Source organism: Crotalus tigris, unplaced genomic scaffold (assembly GCF_016545835.1).
Source record: "Crotalus tigris isolate CLP2741 ecotype Arizona unplaced genomic scaffold, ASM1654583v1 scf7180000024302.2721777, whole genome shotgun sequence".
NCBI classification, from domain to species: Eukaryota; Metazoa; Chordata; class Lepidosauria; order Squamata; family Viperidae; genus Crotalus; species Crotalus tigris.
In genome coordinates, this window is record NW_024100474.1 from 696,521 (window position 1) to 716,256 (window position 19,736).

A 19,736-nucleotide genomic window follows, 5' to 3' on the forward strand; every position below is an offset into this window, starting at 1 on the left:
ATTCCAGTACTTTACTGGAATACTGCTATCATGTCTCCCCTTTAGGAATTAGGAAGGTCTACAGACGCCTTACTCTGCTCTGCCACATCTTTTGATTCAAGAACTCATTACCTAAACACTTTGTGTGGAATCCATCAAGAGTTGAATCCTGGTTTGTTTTGTTTGTTTAGGAGAAAAAAGGCTAATTATTTCCAAGTTCTGTACCTTCTCCAGCTAAAGGGAACATTATGGAAGAAGCCCTGGGAATCTGTATTCCTTCCCCATTGAAGACGCCAGTGGCATGAGGATTAAGGCACTTTTCTGTTTGGTATGGTTGAGGAACAAGAAAATGAGTTTGCTCATTGTCCGTTGAGTTATAAAACTTTAATGTTTTATTATTAACATTATTAAAACTTTATTAACAGACACACAGACTGATTGATCATACGCAGGGATGCTGAGATCCTGAACCTGGATTGGCCTGGTCAACGTTCTATACTTTTTAGGCTTGAGCAGCTACACGAATAATTTGGAAATTTCAGCTGGTTCAGACAATATATGCTGCTGAGCAGCATCAAAAACGGACTATATACTACCAAAACTCTTGTTATGACCTTTAGCTGTGTGAAATGGTGCATCACAGGGCAACAATTTTTGAACCAAGGGATCGCAGATGGGCTAATTTACAGAATGAGTCCAAAATCCAGGATCCTGGCTCCTGAGGGAATGAAGTTTGGGAAAGCTGTGGTTGCTTTAATGCTACTGGCTGCTGCGGTCACAGGATTTTCATTTTCAATGTTCTGTGACAGTTTCCCAGCCAGTTTTGCAATCCCTTGCTCTCTCCAGCCACTTTACCTGCCTGCTGATGCTTCTGGCCAGATTCCCACAAGGAAACTTAATGAGGAAGCCAGAAGGAAGTTGTTCCCACTGCTTTTTTCCTACCCTTGGTGATTTTCTCTTTTTAGGTGAGGAAATATCTCTGGAAACAATGAGTCAACGGAGCTTGGGCCATCTAGCAATTGAATAAGCCGCAACTGCATGATTAATCAGGATTTATCATTCTCCTTCCATTCAATTGTTTCTGATTCAGAGATTGTCTAGACAAGTCCCTGCAGTTTTCTTGGTTAGCTTTTTCAGAAGTGGTTTGCCATTGTTTCCTTCCTAGGGCTGAGAGATAGTGACTGGTCCAAGGTCCTCCAGCTGGCTTTATGCCTTAAGGCAGTGTTTCCCAAACTTGACAATTTTAAGGCATGAGGACTTCAATTCCCAGAATTCCACAGCCAGCAACGCTAGCTGTGGAATTCTGGGAGTTGAAGTCCACATGCCTTAAAATTGTCAAGTTTGGGAAACACTGCCTTAAGGCAATACTAGAACTTACCGTATCCCAGGTTAAAGCCTAACACCGTCACCACAACACCAAACTGGCTCTCTGGACATTACTTGTGGCTTATTCCATGGGGAAATTGTCAATGCCTTGTGAGACAGAGGTGTGTTTCACCACACTGCTAATATTCCTGGACTTTTAATGGGCTTCAGTGCCATCAATGGAGATATTACTTCGACCATCCAGCAGGATTGAGCCTTGGAGACACTGTTCTGTGGCAGTCTTGGTCCTTCCTGACAGACCAGATTCAGAATGTGGTTGGTGTTTGGGGAGCATCACCTAGGCTAGTGTTCCTCAATATTGGAAAAATAATTAAAGTAATTGTGGACTAGAATAAGAATTCTGGGTTGATTTGTCCTATTGTTTTCTTGGGTGTCAATGGTCTTCTCAAACACCAAACTTCAGAAGTGCCAATGCTCTGTTTTACCCGCTTCTTCAAAATTCAACTTTGGATTCCACAGAGGCTCATGGAATCCAGGAAGAGCATGACTACTGAACGAGGCAATTCAACTATAAATGTATCCCAGTGCTGAGAACTGCAGGAGAGAAAAAAAGGAGTGTTAAAATGTTTTAATCAATTACCCCATTAGCTTACTTATAAAATTTATTGGCTACCCATCTTACTGCAGGATAACTCTGGGAAGGAAGGAAGGAAGGAAGGAAGGAAGGAAGGAAGGAAGGAAGGAAGGAAGAAAGAAGAAAAAAGGAAGAGAAAGAAAAAAGAAAAATAAAGAGAAAAGATAGTTGCGTGCGTGCACACACAGACACACAAAACACACAGACACACAAATAAGTTAATACAAGCAAATGTTACAGTCCAATACCTCATTAACTTGAATCTGAATTCTAAAAAAATTGTAGTTTTTATTTTAAAATTCTGCCAGCTGCCCTGAGGGTTCACTAGAGGAGGATAAACCAACTATAAACAAATAGATATTTGCCAATAGACACTTTGGTAGGTACCTTAGTTCATAATGTGCTCTAGGACTAGTAGGCAAATAATGCATAATTCTCTTTCGAAATTCGTATTTCTAGTTGATTCTCAAAAGAGTGCATAAATCTTTGGAAAAAACTACCCATGAGATTGTCTAGGCCAGCGGTTCTCAACCTGTGGGTCGGGACCCCATTTGGGGTCGAACGACCATTTCACGGGGTTCGCCAAACAATGCAGTCCGCCATTTTTTCCCGCTTTTCCTTAGCTGTGGTACTCCCTTATTAGACTCTTGAATAGAGTCTAATTCTATTGGTTTTCAAAAGCCAATAAGAATTGTCCAGGCTGTCTCTGCCCTGCTGAGCCTGCCAAAAGTCCCATTCTGCAAACGCTGCTGCACCAGTTGAGTAGTCCTCGACTTATGACCGGCTGAGTAGTCCTCGACTTACGACTGGTTGGGGGTCGCGGCATTAAAAAGGTTGAGAACCACTGGTCTAGGTATTTTTTTTTTAAAATAAAATCTCATGACCCGAGAATGGGATGACCCAAACTCAAGAATGGGAAAATAAGAGAAAAGCAAAAACGGTCAGATTCATCCATCGCCATCAACAGCTGCTGGCTTTCTTTTTCTTTTTCCCCTGCACACAGTTTAGAGCACAACCTTCAACCACAGAGAAAAGTATGCACGGGACCAAGGGACCGAGAGGTGGGTGATGGGACCTCCATCAAAGATCTGGAAGGTCTTCCCCACGGTGGCACTGGAACAAAAATAAATTAAGAAGGAAAACTATTTAAACTTCATAAATGGTTAAAACCTGGTGCAGAGAACTCCCCACTCCTGGGAAATCACTTCAACAACTGGATTCTTGCAAGATATTTTCACTTTCTGTTTTAACCTGGGAGTTGGGAGGTCTCGAAGGAGCTGTTGGCTGCCAAGCAGCAACCCCACAGCAACCCCACAGCTCTCTGCCTTTGCCCAAATTACAGGTAGTCCTCAACTGTGACTCACAATCACAACAGAGCCCAGAATTTCCAGGGCTAATCAAGATAAGAGTTTTGCCCAATTTTACGACCTTTAAGTGAATCACCACAGTTCTTATTAGCAACACAGTTGTAAAGCGAATCTGGCTTCCCCCATGGACTTTGCTTGTCAGGAGGTCACAAAAGAGACACTGGGACACTGAAGCGTCATAAATATGAGTCAGTTGCCAAGTGTCTGACCATGGGGATGCTGCAATGATTATAAACGTGAAAAGCAGTCTTGAGTCACTTTTGTCAGGGCTATTGTCACTCTGAATCGTCTCTATACGAATAGACATAAATCGAGAATTCCCTGTATGATGCGGATATTTTAAAAAACAACTTTTCACAAGTCCACCCTTTTGTGAGGACTGAGCATGACTCCTGTTCCAATTCGGAACAGGGGTTTTACCCTTTGCTCAGGGCCTGTAACTGCACCCTCTGCAGGAGGGTGTACAGCCAAAGGAGCCTGTACAGTCAAAGGAGCCCCTTCCTCTCGGGGGGGGGGGGAGGAGGGAGGGTGGCCACCTTGGATAAATGGGGTGTTTGGCTGCTTTAAAGTTGTGGAGTGGGAGAGCTGCATAATAAGATTTTTTTCCCCCTTGCATTAATAATAATAGTAGTAAAGTTGGAAGGGACCTTGGAGATCACTTAGTCCAACCCCCTGCTCAGGCAGGAAACCCTACACCATTTCGGACAAATGGCTGTCCAGTCTCTTCTTAAAAACTTCCAGTGTTGGAGCATTTACTGCTTCTGGAGGCAGGTTGTTCCACTGATTAATTGTTCTCACTGTCAGGAAGTTTCTCCTTAGTTCTAGGTTGCTTTCTCCTTGATTAGTTTCCACCCGTTGCTTCTTGTCCTGCCTTCAGGTGCTTTGGAAAATAGCTTGATTCCCTCTTCTTTATGGCAGCCCCTGAGATATTGGAATACTGCTATCATGTCCCCCCTTGTCCTTCTCTTCGTTAAACTAGACATACCCAATTCTAGCAACCGTTCCTTATATGTTTTAGCCTCCAGTCCCCTAATCATCTTTGTTGCTCTTCTCTGTACTCTTTCTAGAGTCTCAACATCTTTTTTACATCGTGGTGACCAAAACTGGATGCAGTATTCCAAGTGTGGCCTTACCAAGGCATTGAAGAGTGGTATTAATACTTCACGTGATCTTGATTCTATCCCTCTGTTAATGCAGCCTAGCACTGTGTTGGTCTTTTTGGCAGCTGCAGCACACTGCTGGCTCATATTTAGGTGATTGTCTACTAGGACTCCGAGGTCCCTCTCACAGTTACTACTATTGAGCATGGTGCCACCTATGCTGTACTTGTGCATTTGGTTTTTCTTGCCTAAATATAGAACCTTGCTTTTTTCACCATTGAATTTCATTTTGTTAGTTAGTGCCCAGTGTTCAAGTCTGTCCAGATCCTTCTGTATCTGAAGCCTGTCTTCTGGAGTGTTGGCTATTCCTGCCAGCTTGGTGCAAAACCCATTGGTGCTGGTGGAGGCTGCAGAAGTGAAGCTGGTCTGATGGAGTGAGGGAATCCTTTAGTGCAGGGATCCTCAATCTTGGCAACTTTAAGACTTGTGGACTTCTTAAGAGAAAGATAAAGTTTACGCCACTATTATTTTTGTTAGGTGTTATTGTAGATTTTGATGTTAAAGAGATTAATTTGATGTCAAATCTTATAACAGCTGCAAGATTATTGGTAGGGCAATATTGGAAGAAAGATTCTTTGCCTACTATGGAAGAATGGATACTCAAGGTGTCTAATTTAACAGAAATGGCAAAAATTTCCGCTTATTTGAAGGACTACTCACAAGAAGGATATATTTTGGTTTGGAGAAGACGGATAGATTATATTCAGAATAAATATGAGACTAAAAAGTATTATTTAGCTTATGAGTAAATTTTAGATTATCATTAATAGTTTAATATGGTTGAATTTATATTATTTTTAGTATTATGGTTTAATTATATTATTATTTTTGCTTTTAATTTGTTAATATTTATCTTGAAAAGGAGTTAAAGCATGTTAGGGATTTGACTGTTTGTATAGTTAGGTAATGTTAGTTAGAGTATGATTGTTTATTTGTAACCCTGTAATCAGCTCTGGGAAGTGGGGGAGGGGTGGGAGGGATTTGGGATATATATTGTACAAAATCTTTAAAACTTTTAATAATTAAAAAAAAAAGACTTGTGGACTTCAATTCCCAGAATTCCTCAGCCAGCAAAGTTGCCAAGGAGGACCCCTGCTTTAGTGGCTGAAGCACAGGATTAAAACAATCTACAGAAGGGAGGGGGAGAATTCACAAAAAAAAAACAAACAAAAAAAACACCCAAAGTTGTAGGCTAAGCAGCAACTTGCCCATTTACATATACACAGAAAGGATGACGTGGAGGTTGTCTTAGACAACGCAGAGGCAGAGATTAGGACTCGCCTCCCTCTCCTTTGTGGTCCTCCTTCTTGAGAAAAGAGACAAACAGGAAGAAAGGAAGGAAGAAAAAGTGAAAGGAGAGAAACAAAAAAGGGAAAGTGGGAAGGAATGGAGAGGAATGAATGAATGTAGCTCACAAGTGCCCCCTGGGCCATTCCACATCCCTGCCTTCCATTCCTGGTGGGGGCAGGATTTGCCTCACCTCCAGGAGCCACGGCTGCTCTTTCTCTAGATACCACTTCAGCTTCTCCGACCGCCAAGTCCAGGCTTGGTTGCGGCCTTGATCCCGACTAGCGGTCCTGGGCTGACCTTCTTCTGTGAGAGGGAGCAATCAATACCATTAGACCAGCGAGTTGGCAATCCACCCGCCCACCTGACTGTGGCTTGGTACTAGTTGCACGGGATTCAGGTAATCCTGGTTTGATGGTGGTAATTGGGATTGGCAACTCTGCCGCTAAGCCATGTGTGACTATCACAGGACTGCAGCAACGTTGCAGGTGAAACCCACGACGTCCTGTGGTTGCCATTTGCCAGCTTCCCCTTTTATTCTGTTCCACGGAAACTCGCAACGAAGGCCATAAATGGCAACCGCAGGGACGTCGTGACAGCTTCGACTACAAGGGCGTTTTTAAGCCTCCCTTGTTCAGCACTGTTGTTAACTTGCAATCCCAACCTGTCAAACTCTGGCACGTCTGTTTGTTTATAGAGCCAATCCAATGTTAAATGGCCATCTTAGATTCCCCCCCCCCCCTCTTCTGAGGCTTAATCGTCACGGTTCTATCATTTTAACTTTTTTAACCCTAATTTAATTTTTAATTTTCGTGTTAATTGTACGCATGGTTTTCTGTATCAGCTATATTACATTGTACACCACCCAGAGTTCCTCTCTGAGGGAGGTGGGCAGTTTAGAAATACGAGATGTAAATGCAGTAAGTGAATAAAAAGTATAAGTAGCCTTCAGCTTACGACTACTTATTTAGCCATCGTTTGAAGCGATGACAGTGCTGATAAAACTTCGGACTAGTCCTTGCACTTACGACGGTTGCAGAGTCCCTGCGATCATGTAATCACAATTTGGAGGCTTGGCAACTGGGACACCTTTACAGTGATTGTTGTGACCAGGGGAGATGGGATTGCTATTTATAGCCTTCCCTGCTGGCTTGCATGAGGATGCTGCAAGGGGCGCTACCAGGGAAGGGGTGTTAAGAGCCCTGGTGGCGCTGCAGGGGTTAGAGCAGGGGTAGGCAACCTGGGCTCTTTTATGACCTGTGGACTTCAACTCCCAGAATTCCTGAGTTGAAGTTTTGTCATAAAAGAGCCAAGGCTGCCTACCCCAGGTTAGAGTGAGGAACTGCAGGCTGACTCTTGATTGCCAGGAGTTCGATCCCTTCAATCCTGACCAGCTTGAGGTCGACTCAGCCTTCTGTCCTTCCGAGGTCGCTAAAATGAGGACCCGGATTGTTGGGGGCAAATAGGTTGACTCTGTAAACCGCCCAGAGGGCTGTAAAAGCGCTGTGAAGTGGTATATAAGTCTAAGTGCTATTGCTATCCTCTCCCTCTCCTTCTTTTTGTGCCCTTTTCTGTCTACCTTTCTTTCCTTTCCTTCCCTCTCCCTTCCCTTCTTTTTCCATTTCTTTCTCTCCTGCCCCCTCCATCTCTTATTTCTTTTCTCTTTTTCTCTTCCTCTTCTTTCCTTCCTCCCTTTTTCTTTTTTTCTCTCCCTTCCCTTCTTTCTCTTGCAAGAGCCGTGGTGGCGCAGGGCTTAGAATACAGCACAGCAGGCTGACTCTGCCCACTGCCAGCAGTTCGATCCTGACCGGCTCAAGGTTGACTCTGCCTTCCGTCCTTCCGAGGTCGGTAAAATGAGGACCCAGATTGTTGGGGGGCAAACAGGCTAATTCTGCCAACCGCTTAGAGAGGGCTGTAAAAGCACTGTGAAGCGGTATATAAGCCTAAGCGCTATGGCCATTCAGCGCTGGTTTTGTCACCTTAAAGTGCAGCCGATGCGTTCCATGAGGTGCATGTCGTCAGCACTGGGGTTGTTGAAGCTGCACTCGCAAAGCCTGCCGTTGAAGCGGACCATCCCATCCTCTAGTTGTGGACCTGAGGAGACAGGAGGAGGAAGAGGGTCACTAGGAACACCGGGCCCTGCCGCACATATCTATCCAGCTTGGCTTGAGACTCCTCAGGCCCCACCCTGGCTGATCTGTGGGGGAGAAAGGTCAGAGTGGGGAGAAGCTGCTGCTCTGCCTGATTTGTCAGAAGAAAAGGCCGTGCAGCAGTCAGACGCGGGAGAGCAAAGCCAAGGCCCAGCATGGAAGCTCTAGGGCAGTGGTTCTCAACCTTTCTAATGCCGCGACCCCATAATACAGTTCCCCATGTTGTGGTGACCCCCAAACACTTATACATCACCAGGTGCCAGGGGCGTGGCCAAAGGGGAAAAAATGGCTGACAGCCTTGTTTGGCGACCCCCGTGAAATGGTCGTTCGACCCCAAATGGGGTCCCGACCCACAGGTGGAGAACCACTGCTCTAGGGCCAAAACAGGCTTGGTTGTCACAAGCGTGCAGTGTTCTAGGTGTAGTTTTAGGTGAGGTGCTCTTCCACTGCTGGGAATGGAGGTTTCTGGGATGCTCACCTGGGTTGGGGTTTGTGTTTGATCAACACAAACCGTTCCTGGGATGACCCATTCAGGTTCCATCTTAAAAGGCAGTTGAAGAGCTTGTTGGGCCTCTGACCATTCTGTGGTAGGCAAAGGGGTCAGGGGCGTCTACTCTCAACGGAGCCAAGACTTCAGGAGTTAGGAACCGGAAGGCAATTGGAGGGAGCTGATTGACGCCTCCCGCCATTCAAAAGCGTCTTCTCGTCATAGTCAAGCAGCCCGAGTTTCAAAAGCAGAGCAATCAGAGAAGCTGAAAAAGAAGGAATTGGCGATGGGGGAGACCGAACAAGAAGCTGAAGCAGCTCTAGTGGAGGCCAAAAGAAAGATCGATGCAGCACAAAGAAAAGCCGAAGCAGCCCAAATGGAAGCCAAACAAAAGGTCATACAGAGCTGTCGAGGTGGCACACGAAGTAGCAAGAGATGTCCTTCAGAAACCAGGCCAACGTGCCACCTTCTCGCACAATTTGGAACGACCGGACATACCAGCTGAGAGGGCTGAGTCTCTACCATTGGCAGTTAACCCCAACAAGGAGTTTTCGGTTCTGGGTCAGCCACTTTTTCTCCGCCCAGCCAATCTCAAAAGATTGTGATGGTGGGGAGGAAGGAGGAGAAACGGCTGCACCACACGGAGCATCCTAAGATGGGGTGGAAATAGAATAGAAACTAGACCTGGAAGGTACTTTGGAGGTCTTCTAGTCTAGCCCCCTGCTAGAGTTGGAGAACTTATACTATCTCAGACAAGTGACTGTCTAGCCTCTTCTTAAAAATCTCCAGTGATGGAGCAGCCACCACTAGTTAATTGTCCTCACTGTTAGCAAATTTCTCCTCAATTCCAGGTTGCTTCTCTCTTTGTTCAGTTTTCAACCATTGTTTCTTGTCCTGCCCTCTGGTGCTTTGGAGAATAATTTTACCCCCTCTTCTTTGTGGTAACCCCTCAAATACTGGAATTCTGCTATCATGTCCCCCCTTGTCCTTCTTTTCTCTAGCCTAGCCAAGCCCAAGTCCTGCAGCCGTTCTTCGTATGTTTTATCCTCCAGGCCTTGGATCATCTTAATTGCTCTGTGTTGTAGAGTAACTAGGATGATCAGGGGTCCAAAGGTTAAAACAGTATGATGAACAATTGAGGGAATTACCTTCTCCGTGGGGGCTTCCTCCCTTTGGAACACCATTTCCCCCCCCCCCCGAATATTAGGCTGCTCCCCCCTGACCCTCTTTCGGAAGGCCCTGAAGACCTGGTTCTGCCAGCAGGCCTGGGAGCCCAGAGCGGGATGGAGCCCATTCAATGGCTGGTATGAGTGTGCATTGTTCTTTTATGTTGTTTTTATTTCCTGTGAGCCGTGTCGAGTCCATGTGAGCAAGTAGGCGGCAATATCAATTTTCCAAATACCGTAAAAGTAAACAAACTCTGAAGCCTGTGGAAGAGAAGAATGGGAAACGGGCATGAGAACTGTCTTGCTGTTGTTGTTGTTAATTGTGAAGTCGTGTCCGACCCATCGCGACCCCATGGACAACGTTCCTCCAGGTCTTCCTGTCCTCTACCATCTTCTGGAGTCCATTTAAGCTCACGCCTCCTGCTTCAGTGACTCCATCCAGCCATCTCATTCTCTGTCGTCCCCTTCTTCTCTTGCCCTCAATCTTTCCCAGCATTAGGCTCTTCTCCAGGGAGTCCTTCCTTCTCATTAGGTGGCCAAAGTACTTGAGTTTCAACATCAGGATCTGGCCTTCTAAAGAGCAGTCGGGGTTGATCTCTTCTAGGACTGACCAGTTGGATCGCCTTGCAGTCCAGGGGACTCGCAGGAGTCTTCTCCAGCATCATAGTTCAAAGGCCTCCATTCTTTTGCGCTCAGCCTTTCTTATGGTCCAACTTTCACATTGCAACTGGGAAAACCACGGCCTGGACTATACGCACTTTTGTTGGCAGGGTGATGTCTCTGCTTTTTAGTATGCTGTCTAGATTTGCCATGGCTTTCCTCCCCAGGAGCAAGCGTCTTTTAACTTCTTGGCTGCAGTCCCCATCTGAGGTGATCTTGGAGCCCAGAAAAATAAAATCGTTATTTCCCAGAGTTCGGCCAGGCTTCCAGGCACAACCCGAGGCTTCTTCGAACCCTGGCCTACTTGGTCGGGCTGTTGTAGGAACAAACCAACAAACAAACCTCCCACCTGTTAGAAGTAAAGTCTTCATCCTGGTTCATCCAAGCCGGGAATAAATAAGCAAACATGGCGACTGCTTTGGGAAGAAGGTTACAGTTTATTGCAGAAAGATGGTTCTTCAGAAAAGTGCAGAGGGGAGAGAAGGGCTGAGCACATGGGGCAGTAGGCTTTTATACCCCCTCTAGCCTTGTTTGGAATAGTTTCCTGTTCCTGTGGCACGAACTTTGAGGCTGTTTCTGAGTGTTTGTCTAGGCCTTGATACCTGTGGTTTAATCCTATTATCATATCCTGCTTCCCAGGTGATGGGGCTAGTGCAGTGGTTCTCCACCTGTGGGTCGGGACCCCATTTGGGGTCGAACGACCATTTCACGAGGGTCGCCAAACAACGCAGTCCGCCATTTTTTTCCCCCTTTTCCTTGGCTGTGCTACTCCCTTTTATTCTATTGGCTTTTGAAAGCCAATAGAAGAGACTCTCTTGAATAGAGTCTAATTCTACTGGCTTTCAAAAGCCAATAGGAATTGTCTAGGCTGTCTCTGCCCTGCTGAGCCCGCCAAAAGTCCCATTCTGCAAACGGGGCTGCACCCGTTGAGTAGTCCTCGACTTACGACCGGTTGGGGGTCGCAGCATTAAAAAGGTTGAGAACCACTGGGCTAACGACTCCTAGAGTTTGGGGGGGGGGTATGCAGATCTTCTCTTTTGTCTTCTTGATTGCTCTGGCTCCAACTTTCTGATGGTTTTACATCTGCATTTGTATGGGGCTAAAGTCTTGCTTGGGGCAGAGAGATAGATTTGGGGCCAGGTTTGGTTTTAAAAAAATCCTTTTGAGGAAAAATATATTTTCCTTTTTAATATTTCCTTCTGGGGGGGGGGGCTAACTTCCATCACACCCCTCGAATGAGCTGGCAAACCATTAGGACGCCTTCCTCCCCCTCCCCAGACTCTCTGGGCCAGGCCTCGGGGGAGACCCTAAGCCCGGTTGGAGGACGACGGGAGCCGTAGCCCGCTATAGACGCCAGAGCCTCCTGCCCGACCACCCCGCCGTGTAGCCGCCATGACGGAAAAAGCGGCCTACCTGGCAAGGCCGTCGTGCAGGACGGCCCTGAGAGAGGAGGCGGCCAGGGTCCGCCGGCGAGGAGGGCGGCCTTTCCCCCCTTAAAATTCCCTGGGAGAGGGGAGAGGGGAGGCCCAGCGACGACCCCGCCATCGCCGGCCGCCATCTTGCCGTTTCCTCAGAGAGGGAGCAAGAAGGGAGGGGGGAGGGGAGGGAGGAATGGCGGGAAAAAAAAGAAAGGGGAAAAAAAAAAGAATCGCGCGCGCCCGCGCGGAGCATGCCGGGATGACGTAATGCGCCGGCTGGCCGGCCGGCAGACTCACGCGCTCCCCCCAGCAACACAGGCCCCGCCTATGCCCGGCCTCGCCGCTCCTTCCCATAGACTTAGCAAACGCTTAGAGGCGCAGCGGGGAAGAAAATACTTCCGGGATCGCTGCTTGCTGTTTTTTTTTCTTTTTTGGGACTCTTCCCCCCCCCCCTTTCTCAACGTCAGCCATTTTAAGAGGCCTGGACTTCAGCTCCCAGAATTCCCCAGCCAGGCTTAGCGGGCCACAAAATGAAAGGGTGGCTCCTGATAACTTCGGCTGGGCCTCCATTGGGGGGGGTTGTTTCGTGGAAGTGGGCTGTTCCTTCCTTCCTTCCTTCCTTCCTTCCTTCCTTCCTTCCTTCCTTCCTTCGATCTTGGTTCCAACTTGAGGATTTCCTGGTGGTCTTCCATCCAAAAAGCTGAGCAGGGCCCCAACTCGCTTCGCTTTGGGAAATCAGCCAAGCTGGCCTGGACCTCGATATGAAACGTTCCCCAACACTCCCCAACAGCCTTCCCAAGCTGGGTCAGGGGTCTCTGAAAGATCATTAACACAATTTCCACCCCCCCCCAATTAGCTCCAAGCCCAAAGGCCAATAGCAAGGAATTGTGGGAACTGCTGCCCAAAACGTTCTGCAGGACCCCAAGTTCCTTCCTCCTGCTTTTAGTCCCACCGTATAACCCCCTTTCCTGTGAAAAATGGGTCTTAATAAAGGCTTAAATCCACAGAGACCTCCGTATCACAGAGATCATGTCCAAGGCGCCCCTCTGTGCAGGCCAGAGGTAGGCAACCTTGGCTCTTTTATGACTCGTGGACTTCAACTCCCAGAATTCCTGAGCCAGCATGGCTGCCTCAGGAATTCTGGGAGTTGAAATCCACGAGTCATAAAAGAGCCAAGGTTGCCCACCCCTGCTACAGGCAGCCCTCAACTTATGACCACAATTGAGCCCCAAATTTATGTTCCTAAGTGAGACACTTAAGTGAGGTTTGCCCCATTTAATGACCTTTCTTGCCACAGTTGTTAAGTGAGTCACTGCAGTGGTTAAGTTAGTCACACGGTCGTTAAGTGAATCTGGCTTTCCCTATTGACTTTGCTTGTCAGGAGATCTCAATGGGGATCACGTGACCTTGGGACACAGCAACCGTCATAAGGATGAACCAGTTGCCAAGCATCCGAATTTTGATCACATGACCACGGGGAATGCCGCAAAGGTCGTAAGTGTGAAAAATGGTCATAAGTCACTTTTTTCACTGCCGTTGTCACTTTGAGCGATCAAGAAACTGCAAAGAATTTAATCCCTACACTAATTTTCGCAAGCTTCTCTCCATCGGCAGATTTCTTTCATTTTTCCACAGAATCAGTTTTATTAATCCCACACGGGAATAAATAAATCCTTGTGGTGATATTAGAAGTGGGGTGATGGAAGGATGGGGAAGGCGGTTTATTTTGCGTATGGCATGAAATTCATGGATAGCAGCAGTAAAGAGATACGGAAAGAACTCATACACCTCAGGTGGAGATGTGGTCAATTTTCTAAGCTATAAGAAATTATAGAATAGAACAGAACAGAAAATATACAATAGAAAATATAGAATAGAATAATAGTAAGGTGACCAACTTTTTTTACAATGAAAAGGAGAACACAAATAAATTGAAGACAAAATATTGTAAATAAAAGAAACATTTTATTCATTGCAACAATAATACAGAATACACTATAATGTGATAAATGCATAATAAAAATATTTGTGACAATAACATTTTATATTGTAATTATGCTTACATGCCGCGCCCCTGCCCACAGCCGCCCGGCCAGCACTGCTGGCCCGCCGTGTAGAGCGGGCCCCACGGCTCACAAAGCACCAGCTGCGCCGGCTCCAGCCCCGGGGGGCAGCCTGCTGTCAACACACCCCACCTGCAGCCGCCCCGCCAGCACCACCGCCCACCCTGCACAGCCCTGTGTAGAGCAGCCCCCGTGGCTCCCACATTATGGGGGGCAGCCGGCCACCACTGCCCCTCACACTCCCGCCCGCAGCAGCCCCGCTGCCCCTTCCTCTTGCGCCGGCAACCATTATTGCCTTAGCAGGGCCGAAGATCAAGAGAAAGTTACTGTGGCCCCGCCACTCCAGTCTCCTCCAAGTATCTTCAGAACTAACTAGGACAGTGGTTCTCAACCTGTGGGTCGGGACCCCATTTGGGGTCGAACGACCATTTCATGGGGGTCGCCAAACAACGCAGTCCGCCATTTTTCTCCCCTTTTCCTTAGCTGTGCTACTCCCTTTTATTCTGTTGGCTTTTGAAAGCCAATAGAAGAGACTCTCTTGAATAGAGTCTAATTCTATTGGCTTTCCAAAGCCAATAGGAATTGTCCAGGCTGTCTCTGCCCTGCTGAGCCCACCAAAAGTCCCATTCTGCAAACGGGGCTGCACCCGTTGAGTAGTCCTCAACTTACGACCGGTTGAGTAGTCCTCGATTTACGACCGGTTGGGGGTCGCGGCATTAAAAAGGTTGAGAACCACTGAACTAGGAGATGGTGTAGTTGGGTAGCAGGGAGGGGTGCAATGTTCTTGCCAATTCGCCTTCGCTGCAGACAACTTACATGTGCAAAGTTTGCCAGCCGGATGTTTTGGCGCGCTCAGCAGCAATTCCTATTGGCTTTCGAAAGCCAATAGTGCAGTGGTTCTCAACCTTTTTAATGCCGCGACTCCCAACCAGTCGTAAGTCGAGGACTACCCAACTGGTCGTAAGTCGAGGACTACCAACCGGTCGTAAGTAGAGGACTTTCCCTGCCCGGGAGTGCTGCGCATGTGCGGTGTCACCCCCTGCGCTGGCCGAGGTGTAGGTGGCAAACGGCAGAGACAGCGCAGGCCGACCACCAGCTAGGCCACCAGCTGGCCCAGCCCAAGGGAGGTAAGGCACCCGCCGGGCCCCACACGCGCCAGCAACCCTCCCTGCACCCGCCAGCCTCCCACCTCCCACCCCTGGCCCTCTTTTACTTACATTTTTAGTAGTTGCTCAGCGGGGAGGAGTGGAAGCTTCCAGACAGCTCGCCTTCGCTGCAGACAACTGGTGCAGCACCGTTTGCAGAATGGGACTTTTGGCGGGCTCAGCAGGGCAGAGACAGCCTGGACCATTCCTATTGGCTTTGGAAAGCCAATAGAATTAGACTCTGTTCAAGAGAGTCTATTCTATTGGCTTTCAAAAGCCAGTAGAATAAAAGGGAGTAGCACAGCTAAGGAAAAGGGGAGAAAAAGTGGCGGACTGCGTTGTTTGGCGACCCCCGTGAAATGGTCATTCAACGCCAAATGGGGTCCCGACCCACTGGTTGAGAACCGCTGCAATAGGGGGAGTAGCACAGCTCATGCAAAAGTTGAAAAAAAAAAACATCAAAAAAAGGTGCCGGAACGCCGTTCTGACATTCTATGAGGAAAAAAAAAGCCCTGAAGATTAGTTTTCAAATATTGAAAAGGAGGACATGTAGGAGGACACTTTTTGAGGGAGGATAGAACTTACAAAAGAAGGACTGTCCTCCCTAAAGGAGGACGGTTGGTCACCTTAATAATAGAACAGAACAGGATAGAATAGAGTAGGATAGAAATAGAGCAAAATAGAATAGAATATAAACATAAAATAGAAATATAGAATAGAATGCAGAATTGAGCATTTCTTTGAAGACGTTTCACTTCTCATCCAAGAAGAGTCCATAGTCCTTCTCATTCCATAGATTCCATAATAAAAGAGTTGAAGAAGCTTCTTGGATGAGAAGCGAAACCTCTTCAAAGACAAAAAAGAAAGTCCAGTTGCCTCGTGAAAAAGCACTTTTGGATGAAGAAGTTACAAATTTTGTTTTAAAATACGTTGGTTCATACAAATAAAATAAGTATTCTACATATTACTATCTAGGCCAACTTATCTAATTAAGTGTGGCATTTTTTAAACTGGAGAAAGTCTTTTTGTCCCGTATAAGCTCCCAGATGGCAACTAGTCACTATATGAAGCAGTGTTTGTCAGGGATAAATGAATACGGATTTTCGTATGCGGGGATTGCTCTGCTGTAAACAGAGGATCTGATGAGATTGCAGAGATTATTAGCTAGAATAGATGCTACAGGATCAGGATGGATCTGAAAACTGGCCAGTTTAGAGAAAAGAAGGACCAGCGGGATATGATAGCAGTATTTCAGTATTTGAGGGGCTGCCACAAAGAAGAGGACAATTAACCAGTGGAACAGCTTGCCACCAGAAGTCGTGGATGCTCCAAGACTGGAGGTTTTTACGAAGAGATTGGATAGCCACCTGTCTGAAATGGTATACGATGTCCTGCTTGAGCAGGGGGGTTAGACTAGAAGGCCTCCAATGTCCCTTCCAGCTCTATTCTAATTGAAGTCCACATATCTTAAAAGCTGCCCAGTTTGAGAAACACCGCCCTAGACAGCCCTACAAGCATGGCACTTCTCTTGGGCATTTCATTTTTATTTATTAATTTGACTTTTCAGCTCTCCCCTCCATCATTTTTGGTGCAATGCTGAAGGGAGTAAAAGGGGACAGCCAGGGTGAAGACTAAAGTCTGGGTCAGCCATGTCAGGTTGAGATGAGGTCATAGCCACACAACTGGCCAGGTTTTTTTTTTTTTTTTACACTTGGTACATTGCCAGTGCATAAAGATGAGTTCTGAAGCTGTGAGGTCACAACAGACCGCCTTTCTAGCTGCAGGGAAGTTGAGCCAAGCCTGGTCCGATCATGGTTTGTGCTGGACGCTGTGACTTGTACCAGGCTGTGAAAGATGGAAAAAGGAGGCTTGCTTTTATTTTTTTTAAAAAAATATTGTATTGATTTTTAACAATTACAATCTTTAGTACTTAGTGGACAACGTGTTGTCTGGGTTCGCATATTTAACATTAACTTCTTTAATATAAATCTATTCAATACTGTACAATCCAGGGTTTTCTCCGTGATCCTTTATTTCCAAATGATTTTCATTTTCCCCAAGATACACAATAGAATTGTTACTATTAATACATACAAAATTGAATATATACATCCTCTTCATATTTTCTAGTGTTAGACAAATAACAGTAATATCAGTTTATAACCTCTTTTCTAACCAATTTATATTTTAAATGTATTTGAAGCTGAAATCTCATTAAATCAATATCCTGTTTTTCATATTCTTATTTAAGTTTAATTTCCCATCAATATTCGGAATATTTTTGTCAGTTATGGTTTTCTCAAGATTAATTACATTTATATAGCTAAGAGTTTCATTTATATAAGCCATCCTCATATTTTCATAATTTCCATGTATATATATAAAAAGTGCTATTCTAATTATAAATCAGATCTTTCTTATTATAGAAGTCTAATTATATCTAAAGGTTATCCATTCTTTTAATCATATTCGAACAAATGTTTAATCATATGATGCTCCCTCTGGCAAGTCAAATCTGCTGTTTTTTAAGTCTGACTCTAGTTTCCAAAGGAGGCTTGCTTGATGGAAACCAAGGCTGGTGCTGATGGGGGGGTCATAATTAGATGGGAGCCCCCTTCCTTCGTAGGTCTTCGGCTCAGGAGCGCACTGTCCTGCAACAACAGCCCTGCAAGGTAGTCTTCCTCCTACCCAGTGCCGAGGCTGTTAACACAGGTGGACCTCAGCTTACAATAGTTCAGGGGAGAGCAGGGGGCTGGACTAGAAGACCTCCAAGGTCCCTTCCAGCTCTATTCTATTCTATTCTATTCTTTCTATAATTCTATTCTTTCTATAATTCTATTCTATTCTATTCTTTCTATAATTCTATTCTATTCTAATCTATTCTTTTTATAATTCTATTCTATTCTACTCTATTCTATTATTTCTATATTTCTATTCTATTCTTTCTATAATTCTATTCTATTCTTTCTATTCTATTCTTTCTATAATTCTATTCTATTCTATTCTATTATTTCTATTTCATTCTATTCTTCTATTCTGTAATTCTGCTCTCTATTCTCTTCTATATTCTCTTCTCTTCTCTCCTGTTCTATTCCTCTTCTCTCCTCTCTTATTCTATTCTGTAATTCTACTCTCTATTCTCTCCTCTTCTGTTCGATTCCTCTCTTCTCTTCAACCGTTCCAAGTTCAACGGCACTGAAAAAAGGCTCATATGATCGTTTTTCACAACTTACAGCCGCTGCACCATGTCCACGGTCACACGATCAAAATCCAGGCCGCTTGGCAACCGACTTATGATGGGTTGCGGTGTCCCGTTTTGTGATCTTCTGACCCGCAAAATCACCGGGAGCACCAGGTTCACTAAACAAAGCATGTTGACTTAAGAAATGCAACGATTCACTTAAACAGCGATGGGGCAAACTCGTTTCACGAACATCTCGCTTAGCAACATTACGTTTTGGGCTATATTGTGGTCGTAACTTGAGGACTACAGGTGTTTTCTCGCCCTTGGTGCAAGGGGGAACCTCAACGAGGGGGGGGATAAGTATGCAAGTCTAGGCCAGGGTGGGGAACCCTGGCTCTTTGATGACTCGTGGACTTGCAACTCCCAGAATTCCCGAGCCAGCTATGCTGGCTCGGGAATTCTGGGAGTTGAAGTCCACGAGTCATCAAAGAGCCAGGGTTCCCCACCCGGGGTCTAGGCTTAAGGGAAGGACCTTGATTGATCCAAGGCCGCTTTTCCTCCAGGCAGGTTTAGGAAACCAGCTAGACACCCACGCGTGTAATATGGGGGACCTGCTCCACGCGTGGCTTCCTAGCCCTCCCCACCCCCTTCAACAGTCCCGACACGGAAGTAGGCCTAGCATCCCGGCAAACGGCCCCGTTGGAAGCACACAAGACACGCGTCGGGCCGGAGAGTAACGTGAGAAGCGGCGCCGAAGCGGACGGGAAGTGCGCAGGCGCCGCCCTCCCGGTTTTTTTCCCCCCCCTTCCTGGCGCGCGTGCGCAGGCGCACGCGAGCGGCAACGGCTTGTGAACGGCGCCGCGTCGCCCCACGCCGCGTCCAATGAGCGGCGGGCTGGCGGGCGGGGCGAGGGGCGTGGCCAGCAACGCCACCCGCCTCCGCCCTCCTGCTGTTGCTGTGCCGACTTGAGGGGAGCGGAGTGGCTCGTCGCGCGGCCGCAGGGACCCGCGAGGCTTTTTTTTTTTTCTTCCTCTTTTCCTTCCTTCCTTCCTTCGCTTCGCGGCCGCCTCTTCTTCCTCCGCCTTCCTCCTCCTCCTCCTCCTCGTCGTCCCTCCCCTCCCCTCTTCCCCGCCGCCGCCGCCATCTTCCTCTTCCCTGCTCGGGCACCCCGCCGCAGTCGCAGCCGTCGTCAGGTGAGCGCGGCCCAGGCCGTTGGGGGTGCGGGGCTTGGGCGGGGGGGGGGCAAATGGGGGAAGGCCGCCTCGCCGGCCAGGCTGCTTTGCGGCCTGGCGGACCTGTGACGCGAACGGGGGGGCGGGGCCTGCGCGTGCGGCAGGAGGAGGAGGGGGGGCAGCCCGACGCCGGCCTTGCGCGGACGTGAGGCGCGCGGCGTGACGTCACAGGCGCGCGGGACTCCGCGTCATAATCCCCGGACCGGCCTGGTCTCGGCGCGCGCGCGCGCTTTGCTCCTGTGGCCGCTTTTCCCGGCGTGGATTTGGGGAAAGAAGGTAGGCCGCGGCGCCCATGGCTGGCTGGCGGGGCGGGAAGGCCTCGGGGCTTGGCCACTCGCCGGGAGGCTCTGCCTGCCATCTCCTCCCCATCCCCGTCGCGTCACTTTGACCTGGGTTGGGCCTTGAGCGTTTGCAAAGTCCCACGTCGGATCCTCAGCAGCCTCGCCTCTTCTGGTCGCTCTGCCTTCCGTTTTGATGC

The 19,736-nt window shown here is 47.4% G+C and overlaps 1 protein-coding gene and 1 long non-coding RNA gene across 2 annotated transcripts in view; one reads left to right on the top strand and one right to left on the bottom strand.

Annotated features, from left to right (window-relative positions):
* Positions 1–1,357: 1,357 nt before the first annotated feature.
* On the bottom strand, positions 1,358–11,816 carry LOC120299588. Its single transcript, XR_005554443.1, has 4 exons — positions 11,630–11,816; positions 7,733–7,847; positions 5,947–6,059; positions 1,358–1,899 (listed from the first exon to the last, which is right to left on the bottom strand). It is a non-coding gene; the product is annotated as an uncharacterized LOC120299588 (long non-coding RNA).
* Positions 11,817–18,946: 7,130 nt separating this feature from the next.
* Positions 18,947–19,736, top strand: part of ELAVL1 (ELAV like RNA binding protein 1) — a 36,328-nt gene continuing 35,538 nt past the window's right edge. Inside the window, exon 1 of the mRNA XM_039324473.1 lies at positions 18,947–19,219. The gene's annotated coding sequence lies outside the window, so the exon portion shown is untranslated. The remainder of the gene's footprint in view (positions 19,220–19,736) is intronic.